Raw genomic sequence first — 15,099 nt, 5'->3', positions numbered from 1 at the left:
AACATTAAAATCACTGGCCTGAGAAAAAAAACACTTGATTAGCAGCAGATCTACAAAGTATTTCACGATAACTTGAGTGAGTTATTTGAAAGTACTTACCTGGCAGGGGACAGACCATGAGCATGGTTCTGCCAGGGCATGGTCGTGAAGCCAATGCTATGACCAATCGAGCCCCATACCATGGGGTATCAAACACCGTCCGAGTCACGGTCAAGGACAGCGAAGGAGGAGCACCTATGGATCGGTGATGAGGCATCCTGCCAAATAACTTTGACAGTCTGCTCAGGGAACCATCAAACATGATCGACCATCTCCTTTTCCCACAGGGCCTCTAGGATGATATGTACAGACTCGCCTGGTGGACTTGTGGTCAAAGGTGTTTTTCGTCATAAACTTTTCCACAAAGGAGGAGGACATGCCTATCTACGCAATGGAGCCAGCCAGGGCGGGATTGCCAGGTGCAGGCTTTTGACAGGAACTAGCCCGCAACCTTTAAGGCAATCTCAAAAATCATACAGCCAAGGAACGACGTCAGGGATCACAGAATCGGGACCCACCTGCTATTTTTAAAGGCTTCAAGAGTTATCACAATTCGGTGAAAAGTTCAGCGGGGGGTTAACTCTGTTTTTTGCTCCACTGATGCTACCAGACCTAATGAGTATTTCTACCACTTTATTTTTTTTTTCCCAGATTTCCAATCTCTGCAGTGCCTTAAATAAAAAGAGAAAATGCGGGAAAAACTCAGCAGATCCGGCAACATCTGTGGAGAGAGAAACAGAGTTAACGTTTCAAGGCTGTATGACTCCTCTCTGCAGTACCTTGCTCTCCTCTTCCTCTGGAAGTTGCTGTCGCTCACTACTCCAGACTTTGGGCTTCCTTTCCCTCACTTTTCATGGGAGCTTGCACAAAGAGTTTGAGGGAAGCAATGATAACGTCTTGAGCAGCACAGTACCCACAGTCTACAACTTCTCCTTCCCTGGGACGTGGTCAGGTAGGCCCTGCCCACATATTTGCATAACTAGAATGCTGTGTGATATGTCAACAGTTATTCCTCTTTCTGTAGGACATTGGTGATTTTTAGTTAATTGCTTTTATTAAAATCTATATCAAGTAAACTGGTCGTTCTCTGGTATCAATGTTGACAGTCAATAGTTTACTTAGTGTGATGTTAAAGTGCTAAGGGCGTGGTGGGAAGAGAGAAGTGGCGCCATGAAAATTAGTACACTCTGGTTTTTCTTCAGATGGTATAAATCTTTCGCCAGCGAAAATGGCGACCAAGCGAAATGATCTGCTCACCCTCGTCGCTTATGAGGATGATTCCGACTCGGAAACTGATACGGAGACCGCCACGAAAGGAGGGCTGGTGTCTGCTGCATATGGCGATGATGATATCAGCAGAATGGAGCAGGCAGATGAGCTTGGGGAAGAGGACGAGAGCAGCAGTCCACTGGAAGGTGAAGATTCAGAAACAGAGCTGCTGGAGGCAGATGGTTTAAAAGACATCCTCGACGTGCAGAAGAAGAATCCGCAGGAACTGGTTGCTTCGTTTTCAGAAAAAGTGAGGAACATGTCGCCTGATGACATCAAACTGCCTCCCGAGCCCATGGGGAGGTGCTCCAATCAATTACAGGAGAAAATTCAGAAGCTGTACGACCGAAAGCTGAGTGAAGGCCTTGACATGAACAACATCATTCAGAGAAAAAAGGAGTTCCGCAACCCCAGCATTTATGAAAAACTCATTCAGTTCTGTGGCATTGTTGAACACGGTACAAACTACCCAAAGGACATGTTTGACCCCCATGGATGGTCAGAGGACTCGTACTATGAGGCATTAGCCAAGGCCCAGAAAATAGAAATGGACAAAATAGAGAAAGTCAAGAAGGAGCGAGCAAAGATTGAATTTGTGACCAGAACAAAAACAGGAACCAACACCAGTTCTGGCACAGCCACCACAACCACAGCAAGCACGACCGTGGCAGATTCCCAGAAAAGGAAGAGGAAATGGGACTCTGCAGTGCCTGCGACGACAATAGCTCAGCCGACAATCATTACCACCACCGCTACGCTACCAGGGGTCGTCACGGTAACCACCAGTGCCAGCGGGGCAAAAACCACGGTCATTTCCGCTGTGGGGACCATTGTGAAGAAAGCCAAGCAATGAGCTCATGTTGAGAGTACTGTCTCTGGGTGGCCGCTGAGGTTAAGCCCTCATGGGTCAGGTTTACATTCTAGAACTTTCTTTTTCCTACTTACTGCTACCGATTCTCATCTCTACAGCTGGCTCACAGACAGGTTGGAAGAGTCCTTTACTGCCCAATTTAGGGTCCTTCATGTCCCATATACGGTCAACCTAAAAAAACATTACGCCTCCTTGATGAGTGGGGAACGGCGGTTGCAATTTCAATACTGAAGGGCTCTAAACTGGACATATAGTGACCTGTAACTTACCCTGTAAATTGGCTAGCTGGAGGAGATTGAGGGGTGGAATGGGTTGGGTGGGCAAGATGGGGAGAGGGTGGAGATAGGGAAGGGGGAAGGTGAGGCAACAGGGCAGCTGGTGATCACAGGTCTGGAAATCAAGCCTACATGTCTGGATATTGATGCTGCTTTCTGTCTGTCTCATGCTGTAACCTGTTGCACTTGTGCTATAAACAGTGACTGAGTGAACGCACGCTGCACACTTATGTATGATTGTAATGAAGCATTGTAAACTGCCGGAAGTGTAGAAGCACAAATAAAAGATTTTTACTTTCATGTTTTAAAAAAAAGGCTTTTACTAAACAACAAATACAGTGCCCACAATCCATTCTACAACATCAACTTCCTGCGGGAAGCGGCCACATAGGCCCCGCCCTCTCATTTACATAACTATAATGCTGTGCGAACGATTAATAGTTATTCGTCTTTTTAAAGGCTACTACCGTTTTTTAGTTGATTGTTTTTATAAAACTCCATGTCAGTTATATTGGTCTTTCTCTAGTGTCGGAGTTGACTGTCGGTGCGTTGGTTCAGTATGATGTTAAAGAGCTAAGTGCGTGGTGGGTTGAGAGTTGGGTTGGTCGATAGCTCAGTATGCTCTGGTTTCTCTTCAGATCGTATAAATCTTTCGCCTTTTACTAAAGATTTCCGTGGAGAGGAGTGCTCAGAGTTTAAATTAATTTTTTAGTGGTCCTGCTTTAGTGGGGCTGTCTTACGAACCAAAAGAAAGATTGATCTTATTACGGGTATTATTATTTGCTGAGGGAGCGTTTCTTTCGGAGCTTTCTCCAATACTATGCATTATGACTGGCTTTTAGAGTGCTCTGCGTGTGCTTGGCGTTTGCGTGATGGGCCAAAGGGTCTTTTTTTTCTCATGTAAATGCTTCAATGAGATTATTGCAAGTTCTATTTATGCCTACCAGTCATGAATACAGGGGAGAGGGGAATAGGGACCTAGACCCAAATGAATTGTCCAAAATAATTCCTATACTCCCAAGCTATGTCTGTGCATAAAGATTGTGTACATGGATCTAACTTTGTATGTTATTTTATCCTGAGCAATGCTTTCCCAACTTCACTGGCCCCATCCTCTCTGCACTATATTGACATACTCTAATATGGAGGGAACAGGTGTTTAACATTAAAATCACTGGCCTGAGAAAAAAAACACTTGATTAGCAGCAGATCTACAAAGTATTTCACGATAACTTGAGTGAGTTATTTGAAAGTACTTACCTGGCAGGGGACAGACCATGAGCATGGTTCTGCCAGGGCATGGTCGTGAAGACAATGCTATGACCAATCGAGCCCCATACCATGGGGTATCAAACACCGTCCGAGTCACGGTCAAGGACAGCGAAGGAGGAGCACCTATGGATCGGTGATGAGGCATCCTGCCAAATAACTTTGACAGTCTGCTCAGGGAACCATCAAACATGATCGACCATCTCCTTTTCCCACAGGGCCTCTAGGATGATATGTACAGACTCGCCTGGTGGACTTGTGGTCAAAGGTGTTTTTCGTCATAAACTTTTCCACAAAGGAGGAGGACATGCCTATCTACGCAATGGAGCCAGCCAGGGCGGGATTGCCAGGTGCAGGCTCTTGACAGGAACTAGCCCGCAACCTTTAAGGCAATCTCAAAAATCATACAGCCAAGGAACGACGTCAGGGATCACAGAATCGGGACCCACCTGCTATTTTTAAAGGCTTCAAGAGTTATCACAATTCGGTGAAAAGTTCAGCGGGGGGTTAACTCTGTTTTTTGCTCCACTGATGCTACCAGACCTAATGAGTATTTCTACCACTTTATTTTTTTTTTCCAGATTTCCAATCTCTGCAGTGCCTTAAATAAAAAGAGAAAATGCGGGAAAAACTCAGCAGATCCGGCAACATCTGTGGAGAGAGAAACAGAGTTAACGTTTCAAGGCTGTATGACTCCTCTCTGCAGTACCTTGCTCTCCTCTTCCTCTGGAAGTTGCTGTCGCTCACTACTCCAGACTTTGGGCTTCCTTTCCCTCACTTTTCATGGGAGCTTGCACAAAGAGTTTGAGGGAAGCAATGATAACGTCTTGAGCAGCACAGTACCCACAGTCTACAACTTCTCCTTCCCTGGGACGTGGTCAGGTAGGCCCTGCCCACATATTTGCATAACTAGAATGCTGTGTGATATGTCAACAGTTATTCCTCTTTCTGTAGGACATTGGTGATTTTTAGTTAATTGTTTTTATTAAAATCTATATCAAGTAAACTGGTCGTTCTCTGGTATCAATGTTGACAGTCAATAGTTTACTTAGTGTGATGTTAAAGTGCTAAGGGCGTGGTGGGTAGAGGGAAGTGGCGCCATGAAAATTAGTACACTCTGGTTTTTCCTCAGATGGTATAAATCTTTCGCCAGCGAAAATGGCGACCAAGCGAAATGATCTGCTCACCCTCGTCGCTTATGAGGATGATTCCGACTCGGAAACTGATACGGAGACCGCCACGAAAGGAGGGCTGGTGTCTGCTGCATATGGCGATGATGATATCAGCAGAATGGAGCAGGCAGATGAGCTTGGGGAAGAGGACGAGAGCAGCAGTCCACTGGAAGGTGAAGATTCAGAAACAGAGCTGCTGGAGGCAGATGGTTTAAAAGACATCCTCGACGTGCAGAAGAAGAATCCGCAGGAACTGGTTGCTTCGTTTTCAGAAAAAGTGAGGAACATGTCGCCTGATGACATCAAACTGCCTCCCGAGCCCATGGGGAGGTGCTCCAATCAATTACAGGAGAAAATTCAGAAGCTGTACGACCGAAAGCTGAGTGAAGGCCTTGACATGAACAACATCATTCAGAGAAAAAAGGAGTTCCGCAACCCCAGCATTTATGAAAAACTCATTCAGTTCTGTGGCATTGTTGAACACGGTACAATCTACCCAAAGGACATGTTTGACCCCCATGGATGGTCAGAGGACTCGTACTATGAGGCATTAGCCAAGGCCCAGAAAATAGAAATGGACAAAATAGAGAAAGTCAAGAAGGAGCGAGCAAAGATTGAATTTGTGACCAGAACAAAAACAGGAACCAACACCAGTTCTGGCACAGCCACCACAACCACAGCAAGCACGACCGTGGCAGATTCCCAGAAAAGGAAGAGGAAATGGGACTCTGCAGTGCCTGCGACGACAATAGCTCAGCCGACAATCATTACCACCACCGCTACGCTACCAGGGGTCGTCACGGTAACCACCAGTGCCAGCGGGGCAAAAACCACGGTCATTTCCGCTGTGGGGACCATTGTGAAGAACGCCAAGCAATGAGCTCATGTCGAGAGTACTGTCTCTGGGTGGCCGCTGAGGTTAAGCCCTCATGGGTCAGGTTTACATTCTAGAACTTTCTTTTTCCTACTTACTGCTACCGATTCTCATCTCTACAGCTGGCTCACAGACAGGTTGGAAGAGTCCTTTACTGCCCAATTTAGGGTCCTTCATGTCCCATATACGGTCAACCTAAAAAAACATTACGCCTCCTTGATGAGTGGGGAACGGCGGCTGCAATTTCAATACTGAAGGGCTCTAAACTGGACATATAGTGACCTGTAACTTACCCTGTAAATTGGCTAGCTGGAGGAGATTGAGGGGTGGAATGGGTTGGGTGGGCATGATGGGGAGAGGGTGGAGATAGGGAAGGGGGAAGGTGAGGCAACAGGGCAGCTGGTGATCACAGGTCTGGAAATCAAGCCTACATGTCTGGATATTGATGCTGCTTTCTGTCTGTCTCATGCTGTAACCTGTCGCACTTGTGCTATAAACAGTGACTGAGTGAACGCACGCTGCACACTTATGTATGATTGTAATGAAGCATTGTAAACTGCCGGCAGTGTAGAAGCACAAATAAAAGATTTTTACTTTCATGTTTTAAAAAAAAGGCTTTTACTAAACAACAAATACAGTGCCCACAATCCATTCTACAACATCAACTTCCTGCGGGAAGCGGCCACATAGGCCCCGCCCTCTCATTTACATAACTATAATGCTGTGCGAACGATTAATAGTTATTCGTCTTTTTAAAGGCTACTACCGATTTTTAGTTGATTGTTTTTATAAAACTCCATGTCAGTTATATTGGTCTTTCTCTAGTGTCGGAGTTGACTGTCGGTGCGTTGGTTCAGTATGATGTTAAAGAGCTAAGTGCGTGGTGGGTTGAGAGTTGGGTTGGTCGATAGCTTAGTATGCTCTGGTTTCTCTTCAGATCGTATAAATCTTTCGCCTTTTACTAAAGATTTCCGTGGAGAGGAGTGCTCAGAGTTTAAATTAATTTTTTAGTGGTCCTGCTTTAGTGGGGCTGTCTTACGAACCAAAAGAAAGATTGATCTTATTACGGGTATTATTATTTGCTGAGGGAGCGTTTCTTTCGGAGCTTTCTCCAATACTATGCATTATGACTGGCTTTTAGAGTGCTCTGCGTGTGCTTGGCGTTTGCGTGATGGGCCAAAGGGTCTTTTTTTTCTCATGTAAATGCTTCAATGAGATTATTGCAAGTTCTATTTATGCCTACCAGTCATGAATACAGGGGAGAGGGGAATAGGGACCTAGACCCAAATGAATTGTCCAAAATAATTCCTATACTCCCAAGATATGTCTGTGCATAAAGATTGTGTACATGGATCTAACTTTGTATGTTATTTTATCCTGAGCAATGCTTTCCCAACTTCACTGGCCCCATCCTCTCTGCACTATATTGACATACTCTAATATGGAGGGAACAGGTGTTTAACATTAAAATCACTGGCCTGAGAAAAAAAACACTTGATTAGCAGCAGATCTACAAAGTATTTCACGATAACTTGAGTGAGTTATTTGAAAGTACTTACCTGGCAGGGGACAGACCATGAGCATGGTTCTGCCAGGGCATGGTCGTGAAGCCAATGCTATGACCAATCGAGCCCCATACCATGGGGTATCAAACACCGTCCGAGTCACGGTCAAGGACAGCGAAGGAGGAGCACCTATGGATCGGTGATGAGGCATCCTGCCAAATAACTTTGACAGTCTGCTCAGGGAACCATCAAACATGATCGACCATCTCCTTTTCCCACAGGGCCTCTAGGATGATATGTACAGACTCGCCTGGTGGACTTGTGGTCAAAGGTGTTTTTCGTCATAAACTTTTCCACAAAGGAGGAGGACATGCCTATCTACGCAATGGAGCCAGCCAGGGCGGGATTGCCAGGTGCAGGCTTTTGACAGGAACTAGCCCGCAACCTTTAAGGCAATCTCAAAAATCATACAGCCAAGGAACGACGTCAGGGATCACAGAATCGGGACCCACCTGCTATTTTTAAAGGCTTCAAGAGTTATCACAATTCGGTGAAAAGTTCAGCGGGGGGTTAACTCTGTTTTTTGCTCCACTGATGCTACCAGACCTAATGAGTATTTCTACCACTTTATTTTTTTTTTTCCAGATTTCCAATCTCTGCAGTGCCTTAAATAAAAAGAGAAAATGCGGGAAAAACTCAGCAGATCCGGCAACATCTGTGGAGAGAGAAACAGAGTTAACGTTTCAAGGCTGTATGACTCCTCTCTGCAGTACCTTGCTCTCCTCTTCCTCTGGAAGTTGCTGTCGCTCACTACTCCAGACTTTGGGCTTCCTTTCCCTCACTTTTCATGGGAGCTTGCACAAAGAGTTTGAGGGAAGCAATGATAACGTCTTGAGCAGCACAGTACCCACAGTCTACAACTTCTCCTTCCCTGGGACGTGGTCAGGTAGGCCCTGCCCACTTATTTGCATAACTAGAATGCTGTGTGATATGTCAACAGTTATTCCTCTTTCTGTAGGACATTGGTGATTTTTAGTTAATTGTTTTTATTAAAATCTATATCAAGTAAACTGGTCGTTCTCTGGTATCAATGTTGACAGGCAATAGTTTACTTAGTGTGATGTTAAAGTGCTAAGGGCGTGGTGGGAAGAGGGAAGTGGCGCCATGAAAATTAGTACACTCTGGTTTTTCTTCAGATGGTATAAATCTTTCGCCAGCGAAAATGGCGACCAAGCGAAATGTTCTGCTCACCCTCGTCGCTTATGAGGATGATTCCGACTCGGAAACTGATACGGAGACCGCCACGAAAGGAGGGCTGGTGTCTGCTGCATATGGCGATGATGATATCAGCAGAATGGAGCAGGCAGATGAGCTTGGGGAAGAGGACGAGAGCAGCAGTCCACTGGAAGGTGAAGATTCAGAAACAGAGCTGCTGGAGGCAGATGGTTTAAAAGACATCCTCGACGTGCAGAAGAAGAATCCGCAGGAACTGGTTGCTTCGTTTTCAGAAAAAGTGAGGAACATGTCGCCTGATGACATCAAACTGCCTCCCGAGCCCATGGGGAGGTGCTCCAATCAATTACAGGAGAAAATTCAGAAGCTGTACGACCGAAAGCTGAGTGAAGGCCTTGACATGAACAACATCATTCAGAGAAAAAAGGAGTTCCGCAACCCCAGCATTTATGAAAAACTCATTCAGTTCTGTGGCATTGTTGAACACGGTACAAACTACCCAAAGGACATGTTTGACCCCCATGGATGGTCAGAGGACTCGTACTATGAGGCATTAGCCAAGGCCCAGAAAATAGAAATGGACAAAATAGAGAAAGTCAAGAAGGAGCGAGCAAAGATTGAATTTGTGACCAGAACAAAAACAGGTACCAACACCAGTTCTGGCACAGCCACCACAACCACAGCAAGCACGACCGTGGCAGATTCCCAGAAAAGGAAGAGGAAATGGGACTCTGCAGTGCCTGCGACGACAATAGCTCAGCCGACAATCATTACCACCACCGCTACGCTACCAGGGGTCGTCACGGTAACCACCAGTGCCAGCGGGGCAAAAACCACGGTCATTTCCGCTGTGGGGACCATTGTGAAGAACGCCAAGCAATGAGCTCATGTCGAGAGTACTGTCTCTGGGTGGCCGCTGAGGTTAAGCCCTCATGGGTCAGGTTTACATTCTAGAACTTTCTTTTTCCTACTTACTGCTACCGATTCTCATCTCTACAGCTGGCTCACAGACAGGTTGGAAGAGTCCTTTACTGCCCAATTTAGGGTCCTTCATGTCCCATATACGGTCAACCTAAAAAAACATTACGCCTCCTTGATGAGTGGGGAACGGCGGCTGCAATTTCAATACTGAAGGGCTCTAAACTGGACATATAGTGACCTGTAACTTACCCTGTAAATTGGCTAGCTGGAGGAGATTGAGGGGTGGAATGGGTTGGGTGGGCAAGATGGGGAGAGGGTGGAGATAGGGAAGGGGGAAGGTGAGGCAACAGGGCAGCTGGTGATCACAGGTCTGGAAATCAAGCCTACATGTCTGGATATTGATGCTGCTTTCTGTCTGTCTCATGCTGTAACCTGTCGCACTTGTGCTATAAACAGTGACTGAGTGAACGCACGCTGCACACTTATGTATGATTGTAATGAAGCATTGTAAACTGCCGGCAGTGTAGAAGCACAAATAAAAGATTTTTACTTTCATGTTTTAAAAAAAAGGCTTTTACTAAACAACAAATACAGTGCCCACAATCCATTCTACAACATCAACTTCCTGCGGGAAGCGGCCACATAGGCCCCGCCCTCTCATTTACATAACTATAATGCTGTGCGAACGATTAATAGTTATTCGTCTTTTTAAAGGCTACTACCGATTTTTAGTTGATTGTTTTTATAAAACTCCATGTCAGTTATATTGGTCTTTCTCTAGTGTCGGAGTTGACTGTCGGTGCGTTGGTTCAGTATGATGTTAAAGAGCTAAGTGCGTGGTGGGTTGAGAGTTGGGTTGGTCGATAGCTTAGTATGCTCTGGTTTCTCTTCAGATCGTATAAATCTTTCGCCTTTTACTAAAGATTTCCGTGGAGAGGAGTGCTCAGAGTTTAAATTAATTTTTTAGTGGTCCTGCTTTAGTGGGGCTGTCTTACGAACCAAAAGAAAGATTGATCTTATTACGGGTATTATTATTTGCTGAGGGAGCGTTTCTTTCGGAGCTTTCTCCAATACTATGCATTATGACTGGCTTTTAGAGTGCTCTGCGTGTGCTTGGCGTTTGCGTGATGGGCCAAAGGGTCTTTTTTTTCTCATGTAAATGCTTCAATGAGATTATTGCAAGTTCTATTTATGCCTACCAGTCATGAATACAGGGGAGAGGGGAATAGGGACCTAGACCCAAATGAATTGTCCAAAATAATTCCTATACTCCCAAGATATGTCTGTGCATAAAGATTGTGTACATGGATCTAACTTTGTATGTTATTTTATCCTGAGCAATGCTTTCCCAACTTCACTGGCCCCATCCTCTCTGCACTATATTGACATACTCTAATATGGAGGGAACAGGTGTTTAACATTAAAATCACTGGCCTGAGAAAAAAAACACTTGATTAGCAGCAGATCTACAAAGTATTTCACGATAACTTGAGTGAGTTATTTGAAAGTACTTACCTGGCAGGGGACAGACCATGAGCATGGTTCTGCCAGGGCATGGTCGTGAAGACAATGCTATGACCAATCGAGCCCCATACCATGGGGTATCAAACACCGTCCGAGTCACGGTCAAGGACAGCGAAGGAGGAGCACCTATGGATCGGTGATGAGGCATCCTGCCAAATAACTTTGACAGTCTGCTCAGGGAACCATCAAACATGATCGACCATCTCCTTTTCCCACAGGGCCTCTAGGATGATATGTACAGACTCGCCTGGTGGACTTGTGGTCAAAGGTGTTTTTCGTCATAAACTTTTCCACAAAGGAGGAGGACATGCCTATCTACGCAATGGAGCCAGCCAGGGCGGGATTGCCAGGTGCAGGCTTTTGACAGGAACTAGCCCGCAACCTTTAAGGCAATCTCAAAAATCATACAGCCAAGGAACGACGTCAGGGATCACAGAATCGGGACCCACCTGCTATTTTTAAAGGCTTCAAGAGTTATCACAATTCGGTGAAAAGTTCAGCGGGGGGTTAACTCTGTTTTTTGCTCCACTGATGCTACCAGACCTAATGAGTATTTCTACCACTTTATTTTTTTTTTCCCAGATTTCCAATCTCTGCAGTGCCTTAAATAAAAAGAGAAAATGCGGGAAAAACTCAGCAGATCCGGCAACATCTGTGGAGAGAGAAACAGAGTTAACGTTTCAAGGCTGTATGACTCCTCTCTGCAGTACCTTGCTCTCCTCTTCCTCTGGAAGTTGCTGTCGCTCACTACTCCAGACTTTGGGCTTCCTTTCCCTCACTTTTCATGGGAGCTTGCACAAAGAGTTTGAGGGAAGCAATGATAACGTCTTGAGCAGCACAGTACCCACAGTCTACAACTTCTCCTTCCCTGGGACGTGGTCAGGTAGGCCCTGCCCACTTATTTGCATAACTAGAATGCTGTGTGATATGTCAACAGTTATTCCTCTTTCTGTAGGACATTGGTGATTTTTAGTTAATTGTTTTTATTAAAATCTATATCAAGTAAACTGGTCGTTCTCTGGTATCAATGTTGACAGGCAATAGTTTACTTAGTGTGATGTTAAAGTGCTAAGGGCGTGGTGGGAAGAGGGAAGTGGCGCCATGAAAATTAGTACACTCTGGTTTTTCTTCAGATGGTATAAATCTTTCGCCAGCGAAAATGGCGACCAAGCGAAATGTTCTGCTCACCCTCGTCGCTTATGAGGATGATTCCGACTCGGAAACTGATACGGAGACCGCCACGAAAGGAGGGCTGGTGTCTGCTGCATATGGCGATGATGATATCAGCAGAATGGAGCAGGCAGATGAGCTTGGGGAAGAGGACGAGAGCAGCAGTCCACTGGAAGGTGAAGATTCAGAAACAGAGCTGCTGGAGGCAGATGGTTTAAAAGACATCCTCGACATGGAGAAGAAGAATCCGCAGGAACTGGTTGCTTCGTTTTCAGAAAAAGTGAGGAACATGTCGCCTGATGACATCAAACTGCCTCCCGAGCCCATGGGGAGGTGCTCCAATCAATTACAGGAGAAAATTCAGAAGCTGTACGACCGAAAGCTGAGTGAAGGCCTTGACATGAACAACATCATTCAGAGAAAAAAGGAGTTCCGCAACCCCAGCATTTATGAAAAACTCATTCAGTTCTGTGGCATTGTTGAACACGGTACAAACTACCCAAAGGACATGTTTGACCCCCATGGATGGTCAGAGGACTCGTACTATGAGGCATTAGCCAAGGCCCAGAAAATAGAAATGGACAAAATAGAGAAAGTCAAGAAGGAGCGAGCAAAGATTGAATTTGTGACCAGAACAAAAACAGGTACCAACACCAGTTCTGGCACAGCCACCACAACCACAGCAAGCACGACCGTGGCAGATTCCCAGAAAAGGAAGAGGAAATGGGACTCTGCAGTGCCTGCGACGACAATAGCTCAGCCGACAATCATTACCACCACCGCTACGCTACCAGGGGTCGTCACGGTAACCACCAGTGCCAGCGGGGCAAAAACCACGGTCATTTCCGCTGTGGGGACCATTGTGAAGAACGCCAAGCAATGAGCTCATGTCGAGAGTACTGTCTCTGGGTGGCCGCTGAGGTTAAGCCCTCATGGGTCAGGTTTACATTCTAGAACTTTCTTTTTCCTACTTACTGCTACCGATTCTCATCTCTACAGCTGGCTCACAGACAGGTTGGAAGAGTCCTTTACTGCCCAATTTAGGGTCCTTCATGTCCCATATACGGTCAACCTAAAAAAACATTACGCCTCCTTGATGAGTGGGGAACGGCGGCTGCAATTTCAATACTGAAGGGCTCTAAACTGGACATATAGTGACCTGTAACTTACCCTGTAAATTGGCTAGCTGGAGGAGATTGAGGGGTGGAATGGGTTGGGTGGGCAAGATGGGGAGAGGGTGGAGATAGGGAAGGGGGAAGGTGAGGCAACAGGGCAGCTGGTGATCACAGGTCTGGAAATCAAGCCTACATGTCTGGATATTGATGCTGCTTTCTGTCTGTCTCATGCTGTAACCTGTCGCACTTGTGCTATAAACAGTGACTGAGTGAACGCACGCTGCACACTTATGTATGATTGTAATGAAGCATTGTAAACTGCCGGCAGTGTAGAAGCACAAATAAAAGATTTTTACTTTCATGTTTTAAAAAAAAGGCTTTTACTAAACAACAAATACAGTGCCCACAATCCATTCTACAACATCAACTTCCTGCGGGAAGCGGCCACATAGGCCCCGCCCTCTCATTTACATAACTATAATGCTGTGCGAACGATTAATAGTTATTCGTCTTTTTAAAGGCTACTACCGATTTTTAGTTGATTGTTTTTATAAAACTCCATGTCAGTTATATTGGTCTTTCTCTAGTGTCGGAGTTGACTGTCGGTGCGTTGGTTCAGTATGATGTTAAAGAGCTAAGTGCGTGGTGGGTTGAGAGTTGGGTTGGTCGATAGCTTAGTATGCTCTGGTTTCTCTTCAGATCGTATAAATCTTTCGCCTTTTACTAAAGATTTCCGTGGAGAGGAGTGCTCAGAGTTTAAATTAATTTTTTAGTGGTCCTGCTTTAGTGGGGCTGTCTTACGAACCAAAAGAAAGATTGATCTTATTACGGGTATTATTATTTGCTGAGGGAGCGTTTCTTTCGGAGCTTTCTCCAATACTATGCATTATGACTGGCTTTTAGAGTGCTCTGCGTGTGCTTGGCGTTTGCGTGATGGGCCAAAGGGTCTTTTTTTTCTCATGTAAATGCTTCAATGAGATTATTGCAAGTTCTATTTATGCCTACCAGTCATGAATACAGGGGAGAGGGGAATAGGGACCTAGACCCAAATGAATTGTCCAAAATAATTCCTATACTCCCAAGATATGTCTGTGCATAAAGATTGTGTACATGGATCTAACTTTGTATGTTATTTTATCCTGAGCAATGCTTTCCCAACTTCACTGGCCCCATCCTCTCTGCACTATATTGACATACTCTAATATGGAGGGAACAGGTGTTTAACATTAAAATCACTGGCCTGAGAAAAAAAACACTTGATTAGCAGCAGATCTACAAAGTATTTCACGATAACTTGAGTGAGTTATTTGAAAGTACTTACCTGGCAGGGGACAGACCATGAGCATGGTTCTGCCAGGGCATGGTCGTGAAGACAATGCTATGACCAATCGAGCCCCATACCATGGGGTATCAAACACCGTCCGAGTCACGGTCAAGGACAGCGAAGGAGGAGCACCTATGGATCGGTGATGAGGCATCCTGCCAAATAACTTTGACAGTCTGCTCAGGGAACCATCAAACATGATCGACCATCTCCTTTTCCCACAGGGCCTCTAGGATGATATGTACAGACTCGCCTGGTGGACTTGTGGTCAAAGGTGTTTTTCGTCATAAACTTTTCCACAAAGGAGGAGGACATGCCTATCTACGCAATGGAGCCAGCCAGGGCGGGATTGCCAGGTGCAGGCTTTTGACAGGAACTAGCCCGCAACCTTTAAGGCAATCTCAAAAATCATACAGCCAAGGAACGACGTCAGGGATCACAGAATCGGGACCCACCTGCTATTTTTAAAGGCTTCAAGAGTTATCACAATTCGGTGAAAAGTTCAGCGGGGGGTTAACTCTGTTTTTTGCTCCACTGA

General features: G+C 45.5%; 4 non-coding genes and 4 pseudogenes across 4 annotated transcripts; all 8 read left to right on the top strand.

The window, feature by feature from the left end:
- The first annotated feature begins 1,267 nt into the window (after positions 1 to 1,267).
- On the top strand, positions 1,268 to 2,161 carry LOC144690098 (SAP30-binding protein pseudogene; annotated as a pseudogene).
- A 911-nt stretch (positions 2,162 to 3,072) lies between these two features.
- On the top strand, positions 3,073 to 3,187 carry LOC144690273 (U5 spliceosomal RNA). The gene has a single exon (XR_013578857.1). It is a non-coding gene; the product is annotated as a U5 spliceosomal RNA (small nuclear RNA).
- Positions 3,188 to 4,881: 1,694 nt separating this feature from the next.
- On the top strand, positions 4,882 to 5,775 carry LOC144690029 (SAP30-binding protein pseudogene; annotated as a pseudogene).
- Positions 5,776 to 6,686: 911 nt separating this feature from the next.
- LOC144690272 (U5 spliceosomal RNA) lies at positions 6,687 to 6,801 on the top strand. Its single transcript, XR_013578856.1, has one exon. It is a non-coding gene; the product is annotated as a U5 spliceosomal RNA (small nuclear RNA).
- Positions 6,802 to 8,496: 1,695 nt separating this feature from the next.
- On the top strand, positions 8,497 to 9,390 carry LOC144690097 (SAP30-binding protein pseudogene; annotated as a pseudogene).
- A 911-nt stretch (positions 9,391 to 10,301) lies between these two features.
- Positions 10,302 to 10,416, top strand: LOC144690271 (U5 spliceosomal RNA). Its single transcript, XR_013578855.1, has one exon. It is a non-coding gene; the product is annotated as a U5 spliceosomal RNA (small nuclear RNA).
- A 1,695-nt stretch (positions 10,417 to 12,111) lies between these two features.
- On the top strand, positions 12,112 to 13,005 carry LOC144690096 (SAP30-binding protein pseudogene; annotated as a pseudogene).
- Positions 13,006 to 13,916: 911 nt separating this feature from the next.
- LOC144690270 (U5 spliceosomal RNA) lies at positions 13,917 to 14,031 on the top strand. The gene has a single exon (XR_013578854.1). It is a non-coding gene; the product is annotated as a U5 spliceosomal RNA (small nuclear RNA).
- Positions 14,032 to 15,099: the final 1,068 nt, after the last annotated feature.

The sequence above is a fragment of the Cetorhinus maximus genome, chromosome 14, assembly GCF_964194155.1.
Source record: "Cetorhinus maximus chromosome 14, sCetMax3.hap1.1, whole genome shotgun sequence".
In the NCBI taxonomy this organism is placed as follows: Eukaryota; Metazoa; Chordata; class Chondrichthyes; order Lamniformes; family Cetorhinidae; genus Cetorhinus; species Cetorhinus maximus.
The sequence above is the reverse complement of the archived record's forward strand: the minus strand, read 5'-3'. Positions and strand labels throughout refer to the sequence as shown.